At 40.1% G+C, this 16,382-nt stretch overlaps 1 protein-coding gene across 2 annotated transcripts in view; it reads left to right on the top strand.

The window, feature by feature from the left end:
* Positions 1-4,893: 4,893 nt before the first annotated feature.
* The window catches only part of LOC137018552 (kelch-like protein 29), a 307,293-nt gene continuing 295,804 nt past the window's right edge, over positions 4,894-16,382 (top strand). For both annotated transcript variants that reach the window (XM_067383224.1, XM_067383220.1), the window contains exon 1: positions 4,894-5,083. The gene's annotated coding sequence lies outside the window, so the exon portion shown is untranslated. The remainder of the gene's footprint in view (positions 5,084-16,382) is intronic.

Below are 16,382 nucleotides of genomic sequence, written 5' to 3'. Positions count from 1 at the left end.
GGACTATTTATGTCACGGTGCACACAAGAACAAGATGGTAAGATCCAAGTGCAGCGATGTTTATTACAGGAAACTCCAAGCATGTAATCCAGAACACAGGCAAAGGGTAAACTCCACAAAAACAGTCAAATACAGAAAGCCAGAGAAACAAAAGTGCCCGTAACAAAATACAACAAACCACAACTGAGGACAGAAACAACTGAGATAAAATAGACAGACACTGATTACAAAATACGTGACAGCTGGGTGTGATGATGTGATAATTGGATAATGAGTCCGGCAGTGCGTTATGGGTAGTGTAGTCAATAGGGTGAAAACAGTCCAGGATGGAGTGCCCTCAAGTGGCTAATTCGGGCACTCTCACTGACGGTCGTGACATTACCCCCCCTCAAAGGAGCGGCTACCAGACGCTCCACCAGACAAAACAAAAACGAAAAACACAAAAACTCAGGAGGGAGGTGGACAGGAGGAGGATCAGGGGGAGGGATGGTGGGCCAGGACCAGAGTCTCCAACAGAAGGCCAGGGGGGAGCCGGGGGAACAGTCCATGGAGACTCTAGTGGGGTCAGGGTTCTGGCAAGTTGCCAAGGCGGTGCTGGAGGAACTGACCAAGCGGGTGTCAACAGACCTGGGGTCCTGGCCGACAGCCAGGGTGGCGCTGGGGGAACCGACCAGGCTGGTTCCAGTGGTTCTGGAGTCCTGGCTGAGTGCCAGGGTGGCGCTGGAGGAACTGACCAGGCTGGTTCCAGAGGGTCTGGAATCCTGGCTGATTGCCAGGGTGGCGCTGGAGGAACTGACCAGGCTGGTTCCAGCGGGTCTGTAATCCTGGCTGATTGCCAGGGTGGTGCCGGAGGAACTGACCAGGCTGGTTCCAACAGTTCAGATGGCCTGGGCAGTGGCGGCAGGGCAGAAAGCCTGGGCGGCGGTGGCAGGGCAGAAGGCTTGGATGATGGCGGCAGGACAGAAGATCTGGGCGGTGGCAGCAGGGCAGAAGGCTTGGACGGCGGCAGGGCAGTAGGCTTGGACGGCGGCGGCAGGGCAGTAGGCTCAGACTGGAACTGCTCTGGGACAGCAATGTGTTCAGACTGGAGCTGCTCAGGGACGGCAACGTGTTCAGACTGGAACTGTTCTGGGACGGCAGCGTGCTCAGGCTGGGGCTGCTCTGAGACGGCAGCGTGCTCAGGCTGGGGCTGCTCTGAGACGGCAGCGTGCTCAGGCTGGGGCTGCTCTGAGACGGCAGCGTGCTCAGGCTGGGGCTGCTATGGGAAGGCAGCGTGCTCAGGCTGGGGCTGCTCTGGGACGGCAGCGTGCTCAGGCTGGGGCTGCTCTGGGACGGCAGCGGGCTCAGGCTGAGGCTGCTCTGAGACGGCAGCGTGCTCAGGCTGGGGCTGCTCTGGGACGGCAGCGTGCTCAGGCTGGGGCTGCTCTGGGACGGCAGCGTGCTCAGGCTGGGGCTGCTCTGGGACGGCAGCGTGCTCAGGCTGGGGCTGCTCTGGGACGGCAGCGTGCTCAGGCTGGGGCTGCTCTGGGACGGCAGCGTGCTCAGGCTGGGGCTGCTCTGGGACGGCAGCGTGCTCAGGCTGGGGCTGCTCTGGGACGGCAGCGTGCTCAGGCTGGGGCTGCTCTGGGACGGCAGCGTGCTCAGGCTGGGGCTGCTCTGGGACGGCAGCGTGCTCAGGCTGGGGCTGCTCGGGGACGGCAGCGTGCTCAGGCTGGGGCTGCTCTGGGACGGCAACGGGCTCAGGCTGAGGCTGTTCTGAGAGCATCCTCCAGGCACGCAAGACCGCCAAAACATAGAACGTGAGGACAGCCCTCTTGGCCATCACCGGACTGATAGGGAGAGCATGCCGTACTGGAGCGGACTCACTGGCTGGAGCGGACTCACTGGCTGGAGCGGACTCACTGGCTGGAGCGGGCTCTGTAGTAGACCCACTGGCTGGAGCGGACTCACTGACTGGAGCGGACTCACTGGCTGGAGCGGACTCACTGGCTGGAGCGGACTCACTGGCTGGAGCGGACTCACTGGCTGGTGAGGACTCACTGGCTGGAGCGGGCTCTGTAGTAGACCCACTGGCTGGAGCGGACTCACTGGCTGGAGCGGGCTCTGTAGTAGACTCACTGGCTGGAGCGGGCTCTGTAGTAGACCCACTGGCTGGAGCGGACTCACTGACTGGAGCGGACTCACTGACTGAAGCAGGCTCTGAAGTGGACTCACTAACTGAAGCAGGCTCTGGAGTGGACTCACTAACTGAAGCGGGCTCTGGAGTGGATTCACTGACTGGAGCGAGCTCTGGAGAGGCCTCCAGGTCTTGGGGGATGGAAGCCTTCCTCCTCCTCTTCCTCCTCTTAGATGTGGGAAGCGGAGACTCAGTGCCAACCTCCTCTGAGGCCTCTGAAGCAGATTCACGGGCTGGGACGCACTCATGGACTGGAGTAGGCCTTGGAAAGGACACACGGGCTGGAGCGGGCACACGGGCTGGAGCGGGTGCTGGAGGTAGTCGAAGCGGCCCATTCCCACGCAGATGCAGGTAATTGGAGAAATTCCAAAAGTTTAATCCCCTTACCAGCTCCATCTCCCACTGCGGCAGAGGTTTATCCAGACAGTTATTAATTGTGTCTTTGAGGACCGTATCAGAGAGACCATACCCCTCCGCCCGTGACCAGAACTTCTGGACGAATGCCCGCACTCCCATTCTCCTCTGGCGGAGAGTTGCCAAAAGGGCCTGAGCCTCCTCAGCCCCCACTGATGACCGGAGTCTCCTGCTGCTGGATCCTTGCATAGCGGTGGTTTGTTCTGTCACGGTGCACACAAGAACAAGATGGTAAGATCCAAGTGCAGCGATGTTTATTACAGGAAACTCCAAGCATGTAATCCAGAACACAGGCAAAGGGTAAACTCCAAAAAAAAAGTCAAATACAGAAAGCCAGAGAAACAAAAGTGCCCGTAACAAAATACAACAAACCACAACTGAGGACAGAAACAACTGATATAAAATAGACAGACACTGATTACAAAATACGTGACAGCTGGGTGTGATGATGTGATAATTGGATAATGAGTCCGGCAGTGCGTTATGGGTAGTGTAGTCAATAGGGTGAAAACAGTCCAGGATGGAGTGCCCTCAAGTGGCTAATTCGGGCACTCTCACTGACGGTCGTGACAATTTATGCTTTGTAAAGCTTTTATAAATGCGATTTAAAGGTTCAGTGATCTTCTGCACTGCTGTCCTCTAATGTTTTAAAGTTAGTACTGAGGTAGTTTTGACACTAGGAATATTTGTTAATAAAGCATTTATTAACACACTAAGTAACTAATACCATATGTCTAAATAATAAGATGCATAAATGCACATTTAAATATTTTATTAATCATTTACTTACGCTTCCTAAATGATCTTATGAACCACTGACAACCCCTAAATAACTGGTAATATAAGTCTAAGGTGTCTCCTGAATGTGGCTGTGAAGTTTCAGCTCAAAATACCCCATAGATTTATTTTAATAAATTTTTTTATCTGCCTATTTTGGGGCATCATTAAATATGCACCGATTCAGGCTGCGTCCCCTTTAAATCTCTCGCTCCCTGCCCTCCCGAGCTCTGGACTATAAGTGCAGTTATACAGTGCATAAACAAAGTTCACACAGCTAATATAACCCTCAAATGGATCTTTACAAGATGTTCGTCATTCATGCTGCATGCATGCATCGATTCCTGTAAGTATAGTATTTATTTGGATGTTTACATTTGATTCTGAATGAGTTTGAGGCTATGCTCTGTGGCTAATGGGGCTAATGCTACACTGTTGGAGAGATTTATAAAGAATGAAGTTGTGTTTATGAATTATACAGACTGCAAGTGTTTAATAATGAAAATAGCGACGGCTCTTGTGTCCGTGAATACAGTAAGAAACGATGGTAACTTTAACCACATTTAACAGTACATTAGCAACATGCTAAGGAAACATTTAGAAAGACAATTTACAAATATCACTAAAAATATCATGTAATCATGAATCATGTCAGTTATTATTATCTGTCATTTTTCACTGTTGTTCTTGCTTGCTTATCTAGTCTGATGATTCAGCTGTGCACAGATCCAGACGTTAATACTGGCTGCCCTTGTGTAATGCCTTGAACATGAGCTGGCATATGCAAATATTGGGGGCGTACATATTAATGATCCTGACTGTTACGTAACAGTCGGTGTTATGTTGAGATTCGCCTGTTCTTCTGAGGTCTTTTAAACAAATGAGATTTATATAAGAAGGAGGAAGCAATGGAGTTTGAAACTCACTGTATGTCATTTCCATGTACTGAACTCTTGTTATTCAACTATGCCGAGGTAAATTCAATTTTTGATTCTAGGGCACCTTTAATGTTTTATAAATGATGAATTGACTGTTTACTAATGCTTAACTAATGCTTCATAGCGCGAGTTATTATGAACTGTTACCAATACATCCATACTGAAAAAAAGTATTAATTAAAAAGACCTACATAAAATCTTAGTGTCCTCAAACCTTTGAATGGTAGCGTAAATCTTGTCATTCACAGGTTTATTTCATATTTTATATGACTTTTGTTTTCATTTTTGCTTTTTATAAAACCCACGTGAAATACGAGTTATTTTTCGTAGTTTCCCCCTGCATATTGTATACAGTTTATTCATTTTAATGTATTTTAACGTAAGTAAAGTAAAATAGGCCTTGTGTCAGATGAGTTATTTTAGTTATTTTGCTGCACCTCCACGTTTCGCCAGTAGGTGCCGCCGGTTCTCGCCCAAACTCGCACACAGAGCTCATGGCGCTGTAAGTGGGAGGCGCTTATGTGGAGTAAAGTATCAGCTGGGAGAGACCGGAGCAGCATTCACTCTCGTCTCCGTCTCTGTGTGCGAACAGCATCTGTCAACTCCCCGGACCAACTCATTACAGCGCACAAAGAGGGAGAAAGACACCTGCTACAGATGCGAGAGAACACAACACACTTTATAGCGCTATGCGATGAATCAACCACCAGTGCTTGAGGAACAACGATCTGAGAAACAAGGACAGACGCCTGGCATCACCGGGCAACTCGATTTGGAGGTGAGGCTGGAGATAAAGATGATGATGATGATGATGTCGGCGATGGCAACTGTACATTATTATTGCATTGAGCACTATTATGTCACGTGCGCGTTCTGGTGGCAGATCGTCACATGCCACTTGCGCGCGTATGGTGAAGGTGTTTGTGTACGATGTCCTCTTCTACTGGATGTGGAAAAAACTTCCTGGTGGGATTTAATAGCAACCGTTGGATTGGGTCACTTGGACAACATGGAAGAGGCTTTAGTCCTGGATACTGCAAATACTTGTGATTTGCCATTTGGCCCGAGACCCTGGAGATCTACCTGCATGGAGAGTTTAGTACCCTTAAGTGAACCAAAAAGTCCATGGTTGATTCTCCAAACCTATCTAGACTGCATTTTATTGTCAATATATCTAGATTAAAATGGTAAATGCCCCAAAATGCTGTCTAGGTAGATAGCTTACTAGATTTGGAGACACAACCATTGACCACCTGGTTCAGGTGTTTGTTTACAGCAGGGGTTGTCAACGTATATATGCTATAAATACATAAATGGCAGATTATATTTATTTCATGAGTTAATTAAAAAAAAAAACCTTTTCACTATATAGTTTGACAGTAGAGGCTTATGTTTGCTTAATGATGGTTTTACACTCTTAAAGATCAACTGAAGCAACCAAAGATTATATATTTATTTTAATATTTATTTAACTAACATACATAAGTCGCATGGGTATATTTGTAGCAATAACCAACAATACATAGTATTGGTCAAAATAATCGAGTTTTCTTTTATGCCAAAAATCATTAGGTAAAGATCATGTTCCATGAAGATATCTTGTAAATTTCCTACAGTAAATATATCAAAAATGTATTTTTGTGAGTGGATATGTATTGCTAAGGACTTAATTTGGACAAATTTAAAGGTGATTTTCTCAATATTTAGATTTTTTTTTTTGCATCCTCAGATTCCAGATGTTCAAATATTGTCCAGATTTTCAAATATTGTCCTATTCTAACAAACCAAACCATGCGTGTGGAAAGCTTATTTATTTAGCTTTCAGATGATGTATAAATCTCAATATAATATATAAACAAACACACTTAAATATTTAAATATTAATAGATTAAAAAAAAGACAGATATGATATGGACTGAAAAATGCAAAAATGATACGTTTTGCGTATCAGCCAGAGGACCCCGTGCAATACCTTTTTACGTTGCAGACCTTTGAAAACCCTTGGATAAGAGTTTTTCCTAAACTCTGCAGGACAGTAGATCTCCAGGAGACCCGATTTGAGTTTTTTTCCCATGCATGTCCTTATTGATTGGTACAATATCATAAGGGAGGTTGTTACAGTAGAAAGCTTTTGTTGAACCTGTAGGCTATTGTGCATACAAAACATTGGGTTCTAATGATTTTTTTTTTGCATTAAGTAAACAAATGCAATCTGAATCGACCCCGACCGAGCAAAATTATGGGACTGTTACAGATAATAAAATCGATTGCATGTCCAAGTGATACAGCAGTTCATCTCTTTGCATTTATCAGTGAGTTCAGTGTTATCTCGGAGGTCAGCTGTCTCTCAGAATAAACATATTTTACACGTCACTACACACATAACACTCCACTGCGTCGTTTTCCCATGTGCCGTCGGGATAATCCGTGTCATGCCATGCATGTGTTCTCTTGTACACACAGAAGTGCAGATTCCGTCGCAACAGCCGTGGGTCTCGGTGGAATAGCAGTGCTGTCATGTTCGCAGACACAGACATTGATAACATTGGCAAACGTATCAGGTAGCAGCTTAGAACATGCCTCGGATTAAAGGCTTACAGTTCGGACGCTCTGGAACGGGACTGAGCAGTTGCACACGCACACATCTCCTCAATGTTTTGACACTTCCAGTAGTACGTGTGATTGGAGAAATATAAGTGAATGCTTTCAAGGTTGGACTGGTTGGTCCACTGTTATGAGGGAGTGTTGTGGCACTGGTCATATTAGTCCATCCTTCTCCGGTCAAAAAATCAATATGTTTTGAAACCAAGTACAAAAGGAAGAACAAAGAATAAGAGGTTTTTCTTATAATATTTTTCAGAATAGTAGAATATTTGAGCAGGGATGGATTTCCGCAGCTTTCTAAAGACTGAGATGACCAAAAAAAGAGAATTTCTTTTTAGAAAGCAAGGCGCTTTTATTATTTTCAGGATGAGGATACCTTCTGGGTATGTTGTTATGAGTCTAGAGGAATGGTATAGGAAGGCTGATGCAGGTGAGGTTACGGTTATAAAGCTCAATGGATTTAATTTCAGATTGAGCGCACGAATGCTTGATTTCTTGAGAGCCGAGGACAGATCACCTGGTGCTTCGTTGCATAATTTCCCACATCTTTTAGCGCGGCTGTCTTCTGTGATGCATTATCTCTTGTGACCTTAGGCGAACTGCCTGGAAAATGTAGGTTAATGTTTATATAAAACAATCTGGGCAGCAGTTCTGTCTCATCCATGTTCATAATATAAAAATAAGCATGCAGTGGTTGATATTGATGTGACATTTGCTGTGTTTATGCCAAACATTGTACAGACATGAGAGCAGTTTTTGTTCTTTGTATATCGTCGGTCTATTTAAGGTTGTGAATTGCGCTCAAGTAATGAAAGCAGTTCCTAATTTAGAAGATCTAGTCTGCGTCAATTTCACGGCTGCAGTATTGTAGGTGACATCTGTCATGTATGTCATTTGTCACATTATTTTTGTCTTGCGCTGCATAGGCGAAATCTTTATTAATTAGTTGGGCTTGAGGTGTTGTTTGTGCTTTGATAAATTACCTGTCTGCACTGAATGTTTTGTCTCAAATTTGCTAATGCCCGCTAAAACAAATGACAAATGTGTTAGTCAAATAAATGACTAGATGCAAATGTTATTGAGTTTGATGGCCAGTTACGGTGCTGCAGAAGGAAAAGGAGGTGAAAGTTGTTTTTGGAGGTTGCCTAATCAGCGAGTTTGGATCCGTGATATTGAACCTTATTAAGTCATCGACATGCGAGGTCATGTAAACATCTTAAATGGTTTTTCTGTTATGGGGGAAAGGGCAGAAATGTATAAAATGTCCCTACTACCTGACAGATTTCATTAAAATAGTGTCCTGAGAATCGCACCTTTTTCTCTTACAGATTTACACTCTATAAATGAAAAAAAAAAAAAAAAAAATCAAGGGAGCAGCTTGTGCTTTTTTTTAAGCCAATCACAATGTTTCTCTAAAGTGCCCCTATTATGCTGTTTTAAAGGTTCCTAATTTTGTCTTAAATGTCTCCTACAATAGGTTTACATGAATCCAAGGTCTTTAATTTTCTCATAATATACATTGCACATCACTTTATTTCTCAAAGAGTATGAAAACAGTTCATTTTCTCTAAACCCCTCTTTTCTGCAAGCCTACTCTGCTCTGATTGGTCAGATGACCCAGTCTGTTGTGATTGGTCTACCGCTTACAGCATGTGTCAGAAACGCTTCTTCGGCACTTGATACTCATGCTGCATCCTAATTTATAGGGCCCTATAAAATCTGTTTTATTTTTTCCCAAATTCCGTTTTTTCCATTTAAATTTTTCTGGATTCTGTTTTTTTTTCCATTTTATTCATTTTATTCACTCCATTTTAATGGTTAAATTAAATTTTAGTAATCAAAAAGCATGTCTAATTTATCGAAATAATGAATATTGTCCAATTTACCAACAATTTAACAAAAGTTTAACAAAAAAATTACATTTTTTTAGGGCCCTACGTTTTATTCTTTCCCCTCAAATTTAATTTTTTACCAAATTCTGTTTTCTGGATTCCATTTTAATAATCAAAAAGCATGTCTAATTAATTGAATTCTTAAAAACAACAATATTAATTAATTTAAAAAATATATTTTTATGAATTGTTTTTTCTTCAGAAGTTCTGTTGTGTATTAAAATTTTTCTGGCAATCAAATGAACGCATACCATTTAATTTATCTTTTAATCATGAAATTAAACTTTTGTCAAACAATGTGCTGCACAACAGAGCTTTACTGTTAAAATTAAAATATGAAAGAAACACTGAGATTATTGTTTAAAATATATTTTAATAATTTATTATTAAATTAATTTATCTAAATTCTACTGTACAACAGTAATATGTTTCTGTCAAGTTAAATCGTTAAAAGTTAAAACTTTTATTTTGACTCTGTGTTTATGACGGTAGTTTTCTCAAACGAAGCGGCTAAATGCTGATGAAGTGACTTTCAGAGCAGCTCTGAAGATGAATTTGTGCGCATTCATTTTAGAGTCACACAGGCATGCAGGATTCATGTTTAAATAGTCTTTTTGCGGTTTAATATTCAGACACTAGTCTTTACCGCAATTTTATCAACGTGTACTGACATGCTTTTAATTCATTCATTAAAAATTTGACAAATTCCATGACATTCTGCGTTATATAGTAAATTCCGTTTTTATAACCGGATTACGCGATTCCGTCCGCGATATATATCCCTAAATTTACCTACTTACACTATGCCCTAAAAGTATGTGCTCTTTTTGTGAAGAAAAAGTACATACTTTTGAGTGTGTAGCAAAAGAGTAGACAAGCTTTGGGACATACTTTCATGTCATACAATTGCGTCCTTAATGGTTGCCCTCTGTCAATCATACTGTCACAGTTAAAATCCTCTTCATTTAATTTCCTACCATATCGGAGAGAAATGCAGGAGCACGTTGTCTTAGATGTGGAGAACTCTCCTCATATTAATGCATGATGCATTTAAAAGTTAATGGCCAAATGGACCTTTATAAAAGTCCACATTAGTATTGCAAATGAAACATTAAATACATATTTTTATCATGTAAAATTTTGATTATTAGTCACTCAAACCTTTATCTAAACTTCTCACCATCGGTCGTGCATATCCGGCATGTTTTGTAGTTTTTTTTAAAAACACTTTTTACTTGTGTTTGTAGTTCTGAATCGAGTCCTTGTCCAAAATGCAATGGGTTGTTGGCAATATTAGCCTTTATAGTGCGCCCGGATCCACACTTTGAAAATCTACTGGAAATAGTAGACCATCTGAGGCCTTCTGGCGTACTCTTTTCAACTTACTATGCTTTGGGACACACTTACAGTAATCTCACTTACTGTTTAGAATGGATAGTATAGACATTGGGATGGAGGGTCAGTGATAGATACAATCAGTAACGAAGACGATGGCGTTTTTTTCAGTATCAATTCTAGTTCCAGCACGAGTCCACATCCTTTTGCAGTGCAGCAAAATGGATTCGCAGTGCCGAAATATCGTCTTCTCAACAGGTCGACAACATGAACCAAACTCTTCCAGGCCTCAGCTACAGCTACTTTTTGAAGGCGGGTCAAAGTAGATGTTGTTTGCATGCAGCCAATGAAAACCATAGGCTGGCATTATGCAAATTTGTTACATGTAACAGGAAGTGAGACTGGAATTGCTGATGAATCTATTATTTCTTTTAATAACTTTGTTGTGCACGTTTTTACATTCACAAATAGCTATATTACACACTGCATGAAGGCTAATATTCAGAAAAACACAATAGGGGCACATTAAGATACCAGTGTTTTTTTTGTTGTTTGTTTTGTTTTTTGCTATTATATTTATTTATTTACTGTGCTGGGTAAATCTCTGATTATATGTAATCTGGATTGCGTATAGATTTCAAATATTAAGTACTGTACATAGATTATGTTATGTTTTAAAATGCTCATAATCAGATTACAGTTACTTTTTATTGATCAAATGATTCACACAATGGCACAATGGTGTTTTTGTTTTATTTTTGTGTTGTAGTGTTTTTATGTTAAAATAATTTATTTTAATTTTACATTGTTACGATTACATTAATAGCTTTATAAACTTAATATGTAATGTTTAAGCAACTTCATATTGTTCATAACAAGAAATGGAATATATTTTCTTTCTCTGTATATTATTTTTTATGTCAATATGGTACAAGATTATCCTATTCAAATCAATGTGATAAACGAGTTTGGTCAAAAGTAATCTAAAAGTAATCAAAAAGTAGTCCGATTAGATTTTGTAACTAATTTCAATTTTCATCATGTAATTTGAAATCAGTAATGGAATTTGTAAGTAAATCTACCCAGCACTGTTTATTTATTCACATTATTTTTGGAGAGCGACATACATGGCAAAATTTCAAACCATTTTAACATTTTTTTTTCACTTTTTTATTTTCCACAATGTGTTGCTCTAGTGGTACAGTTTACATTCACTGTGGTAACATACACAAGTTTGGTGTCAGTAAAATTTCTTTTGAAACAAAATAATACTTTCATTCAGCAAGGATGCAATAAAATGATCAAAAGTGAAAAAAGATTGTTGCAAAACACAATTTCCACAACTGTTTTCAATAAAGTGTCTTAGGCAGCAAATCAGCATAATAGAATGATTTCTGGATCATTTGACACTGAATACTGAAGTAATGATGCTGAAAACACACACACACACACACAGACACGTGAATGAGTTCTGCCACAGTAGAAAAAGTTTAGACTTTCCTTTCTTGTACTAAATAATATTGCAACCTTTTTGTGGCTTTTAGAGTTGCATTTAAAAAAAAAGGTCTGAGGTGACACATGCCCCCTTAAGTGCTTCAGAAACTGAGCACAAAAAAAATCAGAACCAATTGATTCAGTCAGTTACAACTAGAAAAGTCTAGCTTGATACCATTGATGCCATGTGTGAACCTTGGCACTGTGGGTGAATGGAGAGCTGCAGGAGCGTGTAAATATGCAGCAGGACTCTTGGCACTCTGAGGCCATATATAGACTGAACCCATGAGGATGCGCTGGCAGCCCTAACCGGGCTAAAACCAACAGATGAGATGGAAACCAAACTCTAACTGCTGACAAGACAAATGCAATACCTCAGCTGGACCGCACAGAGAGGTCAAATTAGTGAGAGACCACGTTAGACTGCCTCATAATTTGTGGACTTAAGCCAGTTGGGAATCCATGGCTGAGTGAATGTCAGAGTCTGCGATTGGAATTAGTATGCGGAATATTCAACTCAGAGCCAAAGCAAATGGAGTAATATACTTGCTAATGTAGAGGGCAAAGGGCCTTGAGCGAACTGCACAGTTTCTGAGCTTTTAAGAGGCCGTACGAGCCATTAGAGACTGTTGTCCGCTATCCATACCCTGCGCAAGCTGTCCCCTTCAGCCCCCGCCGCTCTGAGCGCACCACGCTGTAGCTTTTCAGAGCTTTTCTCTCTCCATCTGTTTTGAAACTGGATTTTGCCTGAAAACTCAGCGTGGTTGTGTTGCATTGGTGATTTTAAAGTGCTTTTAACAGCGGCAGATCCCTGATGAACTCTGAAATCAAATTTTACATTCATAGACATTAGCGACTGCGTGAAACAGCATTTGCATTTTAATTTAAAAGTGGCAATGCATTTAACGTCTGTGATGTGACATTTTTGAAGGAAAGTCATATTTAATGGGAAATAATGTTGCGTGGGAATTCATCGTATCCTTTGGGATTTGATACAAGTTGTGTTTGCTTAGTAACGGTTGCTATTGCTCATAAGTGTTAGGGATTTAAACAAACTAACTCTTAAGTTTAAAACTTGATCTACGGTTAGAATAATGCCTCAAATCGTGTAGTTTGTTGAGAAGAGATGTGCTGTAACTTTTGTAGGCAATCTGAATTGCTATTTTTGCCAAGTGGATGAAAAAATCCCATAGACTTACTGTACATCAGAGGGACCTGACCCATTCAATTTTGATGAAAGATTATGAAAATTGTTGCACTTTAAATTTAATTTTGTAAAATATGTATTTTGCATCTTCTGTTTTCTTGTTTTTTATATATATATATATTTTATATTATACAGTGTGTACACTGCCCTCAAAAGTTTGGAAACACCCCTGGCAAAGTGTGGTTTTGGACAATATCAGCATAAATCCTTATCATTTTTTGGTGCAAATACATTAAAGTAACTTGACATTATCATTGAAGACCAGCAATAATAATTTTCATTTTGAATACATAATAATGGAAAAAGTCAGACATGCCCCTTTGCCAGCTGTGATGCTGGTTACTGCTTTAAACTTGGCCCAGGTTTGTAAAAGATTTTTAGGTAAGCACACCTTAATAGCTTCAAAAATTGATGGCCAATTAAGTTTAGAATACAATGAACCAATTAGAATCCAGTTTAGGTCAGATAGCTGCTAATGGTGGACATTTTGAGGAATCGAAAATTTAAGTTTTTTCTATGTATAAACTGATTACATAATAAAATATGTTTTTGTAGTTTGTGTTGTCCCTTATCAGTGCAAAATTATCACAAATTAAAAAGGATTCATGCCAATATTGTCCAAAACCCCACTTTTCTAGGGCATTTCCAAAACTTTTGGAGGGCAGTGAATATATATATATATATATATATATATATATATATATATATATATATATATATATATATATATATATATATATATATACAAAATTGTGCGTGTGTGTGTATATATATATATATATATATATATATATATATATATATATATATATAAATATAAAATATTATATTTTTTATATTATACAGTATATACACATTTATACACAAAATATAATATTGTTTATTATTCATTTTATTATTGCTCATATTTATAAAACAAAATTTATTTTATTTTATTATCAGACTGAACAATAATTACTGTATTAATTATTATATGCATTTTATATATATATATGGCATATGTGTGTGTCTGTGTGTGTATGTGTATATATATGTGTATGTATACTGTGTATATAAATATATATATATATACTGTATATAAATATATAAATTCAAATTTTTATTATTAATTATATTTTTTAATATACTTATATATTATTAAACTGATAAATAGTTACTCTAATAATTATATGTATTATATATGTTTTTTGTTTTTTTTAGTTAGTTAGTTGGGTAGTATATATTTTGTCATGCTAAAAAATCATTTTTTGACTGTTTTTTTTTTTTACTGTTTCTTTTTTTACTGCTTTTTTTTAGATTAGGATGCACTATGAACCATAACCAACAGACACATATTAAGGATATTACTGAGGTCCTTTTTTTTCATATTGAGTTTTTGTCCTAAAAACGCTCATTCCCTAGATTGAGACCCATGACTTCATGGCAAAATCAGAACTGTGTTTGCTTAAAAATAGACTCAGTAGGGTGAATTAAAACAGTTGTACATTGGCTTAATGACTAGTGAATGTAGTGCTTATCAGAGCCTGTAATCTCCAGACGTAACACAGAGCCCCTCCCAGCAGCACTGATACTCAGCAGGGTGTAGGTTAAGCGGGCCGCTCTGAAATCCCTCTCAACCCGACAGCTTCGTGTTTCATCAGATCTTCAACACGCTCCCTGTCCTCGCCATATTATTAGACTTATCAACATTACATCCTCTGTTTTCATTCCATCACGTACCTATTATCGAGTATAATTTCTTCTCTCTAAATGTTTCAGATGGAAACAAACTGTCAGACATCGCTGGGAAGTATGCGGTACTCTGGGACAGTGCGTGCTGGGGCATTATGTAATAATTTATTTGCTGGGTAAATAATTGAATCTGCCTTCAAGGATAGCGGCTCTATCTAGGGCATTAGAGAGAGTTCAGGTGTAAAACTGCGCAGATGATTTATGATTTTCCTAGATGCACTTGGCCTCTGCGGACCACTCTGCCTTAGCTGTAAAACTAGCCACTAAATACTGCCCCTCTGGGGTCATCATGGACATTAACATATGGTTTAATATGAACCAGTTTAGCTTCCACCGTTAACTAAAGCTCTCTAAACCTGCTGTCCCGTTGTGGTTATAAATGATGTAATTATAAAGCTGAGTGAACTGGACTTGCCTTAAAGGGACTTGCCATGTGGCTGTCAGTGTGTGACTATTTTTAGAATGAAAGTTGTACAAACCCGATTCCAAAAAAGTTGGGACACTGTACAAATTGTGAATAAAAACAGAATGCAATGATGTGAAAGTTTCAAATTTCAATATTTTATTTAGAATACAACATAGATGACATATCAAATGTTTAAACTGAGAAAATGTATCATTTATATCATATCAACACATCTCAAAAAAGTTGGGACAAGGCCATGTTTGCCACTTTGTGGCATCCCTTCTTCCTTCTATAACAGTCTGTAAACGTCTGGGGACTGAGGAGACAAGTTGCTCAAGTTTAGGAATAGGAATGTTGTCCCATTCTTGTCTAATACAGGCTTCTAGTTGCTCAACTGTCTTAGGTCTTCTTTGTCGCATCTTCCTCTTTATGATGTGCCAAATGTTTTCTATGGGTGAAAGATCTGGACTGCAGGCTGGCCATTTCAGTACCCGGATCCTTCTTCTACGCAGTCATGATGTTGTAATTGATGCAGTATGTGGTCTGGCATTGTCATGTTGGAAAATGCAAGGTCTTCCCTGAAAGGACGACGTCTGGATGGGAGCATATGTTGTTCTAGAACTTGGATATACCTTTCAGCATTGATGGTGCCTTTCCAGATGTGTAAGCTGCCCATGCCACACGCACTCATGCACCCCCATACCATCAGAGATGCAGGCTTCTGAACTGAGCGCTGATAACAACTTGGGTTGTCCTTGTCCTCTTTAGTCCAGATGACATGGCGTTCCAGGTTTACAAAAAGAACTTTAAATTTTGATTTGTCTGACCACAAAACAGTTTTCCACTTTGCCACAGTCCATTTTAAATGAGCCTTGGCCCAGAGAAAACGCCTGCGCTTCTGGATCATGTTTAGATGTGGCTTCTTTTTTGACCTATAGAGTTTTAGCCGGTGGATTGTGTTCACCGACAATGTTTTCTGGAAGTATTCCTGAGCCCATGTTGTGATTTCCATTACAGTAGCATTCCTGTATGTGATGCAGTGCCGTCTAAGGGCCCGGAGATCACGGGCATCCAGTATGGTTTTCCGGCCTTGACCCTTACACACAGAGATTGTTCCAGATTCACCTAATCATTGGATGATATTATGCACTGTAGATGATGATAACTTCAAACTCTTTGCAGTTTTTCTCTGAGAAACTACTTTCTGATATTGCTCCACTATTTTTCGCCACAGCATTGGGGGAATTGGTGATCCTCTGCCCATCTTGACTTCTGAGAGACACTGCCACTCTGAGAGGCTCTTTTTATACCCAATCATGTTGCCAATTGACCTAATAAGTTGCAAATTGGTCCTTCAGCTGTCCAGCTACCTGTCCCAACTTTTTTGGAATGTGCAGCTCTCATGAAA

The sequence above is a fragment of the Chanodichthys erythropterus genome, chromosome 4, assembly GCF_024489055.1.
Source record: "Chanodichthys erythropterus isolate Z2021 chromosome 4, ASM2448905v1, whole genome shotgun sequence".
NCBI classification, from domain to species: domain Eukaryota; kingdom Metazoa; phylum Chordata; class Actinopteri; order Cypriniformes; family Xenocyprididae; genus Chanodichthys; species Chanodichthys erythropterus.
This window is presented reverse-complemented; position numbering and strand designations above follow the sequence as displayed.